Genomic DNA, 2,885 nt, shown 5'->3' on the forward strand with positions numbered 1-2,885 from the left:
AAGGAGAAATACGCCAAGACACATATTAATCAAACTGTCAAAAATTAAATACAAAGAATACATATTAAAAGCAGCAAGGGAAAAACAACAAATAACACACAAGGGAATCCCCATAAGGTTAACAGCTGATCTTTCAGCAGAAACTCTGCAAGCCAGAAGGGAGTGGCAGGACATATTGAAAGTGTTGAAGGAGAAAAACCTGCAACCAAGATTACTCTACCCAGCAAGGATCTCATTCAGATTTGATGGAGAAATTAAAACCTTTAGAGACAAGCAAAAGCTGAGAGAGTTCAGCACCACCAAACCAGCTCTACAACAACTGCTAAAGGAACTTCTCTAGGCAAGAAACACAAAAGAAGGAAAAGACCTACAATAACAAACCCAAAACAATTAAGAAAATGGGAATGGGAACACACATATCGATAATTACCTTAAATGTAAATGGACTAAATGCTCCCACCAAAAGACACAGATTGGCTGAATGGATACAAAAACAAGACCCATATATTTGCTGTCTACAAGAGACCCACTTCAGACCTAGAGACACATACAGACTGAAAGTAAGGGGATGGAAAAAGGTATTTCATGCAAATGGAAACCAAAAGAAAGCTGGAGTAGCAATTCTCATATCAGACAAAATAGACTTTAAAACAAAGACTATTAGAAGAGACAAAGAAGGACACTACATAATGATCAAGGGATCGATCCAAGAGGAAGATATAACAATTGTAAATATTTATGCACCCAACATAGGTGCACCTCAATACATAAGGCAAATACTGACAACCATAAAAGGGGAAATCGACAGTAACACATTCATAGTAGGGGACTTTAACACCCCACTTTCACCAATGGACAGATCATCCAAAATGAAAATAAATAAGGAAACACAAGCTTTAAATGATACATTAAACGAGATGGAGTTAATTGATATTTATAGGACATTCCATCCAAAAACAACAGAATACACATTTTTCTCAAGTGCTCATGGAACATTCTCCAGGATAGATCATATCTTGGGTCACAAATCAAGCCTTGGTAAATTTAAGAAAATTGAAATTGTATCAAGTATCTTTTCCGACCACAACGCTATGAGACTCGATATCAATTACAGGAGAAGATCTGTAAAAAATACAAACACATGGAGGCTAAACAATACACTACTTAATAACGAAGTGATCACTGAAGAAATCAAAGAGGAAATCAAAAAATACCTAGAAACAAATGACAATGGAGACACGATGACTCAAAATCTATGGGATGCAGCAAAAGCAGTTCTAAGAGGGAAGTTTATAGCAATACAATCTTACCTTAAGAAACAGGAAACATCTCGAATAAACAACCTAACCTTGCACCTAAAGCAATTAGAGAAAGAAGAACAAAAAAACCCCAAAGTTAGCAGGAGGAAAGAAATCATAAAAATCAGATCAGAAATAAATGAAAAAGAAATGAAGGAAACGATAGCAAAGATCAATAAAACTAAAAGCTGGTTCTTTGAAAGGATAAACAAAATTGATAAACCATTAGCCAGACTCATCAAGAAAAAAAGGGAGAAGACTCAAATCAATAGAATTAGAAATGAAAAAGGAGAAGTAACAGCTGACACTGCAGAAATACAAAAGATCATGAGAGATTACTACAAGCAACTCTATGCCAATAAAATGGACAACCTGGAAGAAATGGACAAATTCTTAGAAAGGCACAACCTGCCAAGACTGAATCAGGAAGAAATAGAAAATATGAACAGACCAATCACAAGCACTGAAATTGAAACTGTGATTAAAAATCTTCCAACAAGCAAAAGTCCAGGACCAGATGGCTTCACAGGCGAAATCTATCAAACATTTAGAGAAGAGCTATCACCTATCCTTCTCAGACTCTTCCAAAATATAGCAGAGGGAGGAACACTCCCCAACTCATTCTACGAGGCCACCATCACCCTGATACCAAAACCAGACAAGGATGTCACAAAGAAAGAAAACTACAGGCCAATATCACTGATGAACATAGATGCAAAGATCCTCAACAAAATACTAGCAAACAGAATCCAACAGCACATTAAACGGATCATACACCATGATCAAGTGGGGTTTATTCCAGGAATCCAAGGATTCTTCAATATATGCAAATCAATCAACGTGATACACCATATTAACAAATTGAAGGAGAAAAACCATATGATCATCTCAATAGATGCAGAGAAAGCTTTTGACAAAATTCAACACCCATTTATGATAAAAACCCTGCAGAAAGTAGGCATAGAGGGAACTTTCCTCAACATAATAAAGGCCATATATGACAAACCCACAGCCAACATCGTCCTCAATGGTGAAAAACTGAAAGCATTTCCACTAAGATCAGGAACAAGACAAGGTTGCCCACTCTCACCACTCTTATTCAACATAGTTTTGGAAGTTTTAGCCACAGCAATCAGAGAAGAAAAGGAAATAAAAGGAATCCAAATCGGAAAAGAAGAAGTAAAGCTGTCACTGTTTGCAGATGACATGATACTATACATAGAGAATCCTAAAGATGCTACCAGAAAACTACTAGAGCTAATCAATGAATTTGGTAAAGTAGCAGGATACAAAATTAATGCACAGAAATCTCTGGCATTCCTATACACTAAGGATGAAAAATCTGAAAGTGAAATCAAGAAAACACTCCCATTTACCATTGCAACAAAAAGAATAAAATACCTAGGAATAAACCTACCTAAGGAGACAAAAGACCTGTATGCAGAAAATTATAAGACACTGATGAAAGAAATTAAAGATGATACAAATAGATGGAGAGATATACCATGTTCTTGGATTGGAAGAATCAACATTGTGAAAATGACTCTACTACCCAAAGCAATCTACAGATTCAATGCAATCCCTATG

The sequence above is a fragment of the Pseudorca crassidens genome, chromosome 11 (assembly GCF_039906515.1).
Source record: "Pseudorca crassidens isolate mPseCra1 chromosome 11, mPseCra1.hap1, whole genome shotgun sequence".
Classification (NCBI taxonomy): domain Eukaryota; kingdom Metazoa; phylum Chordata; class Mammalia; order Artiodactyla; family Delphinidae; genus Pseudorca; species Pseudorca crassidens.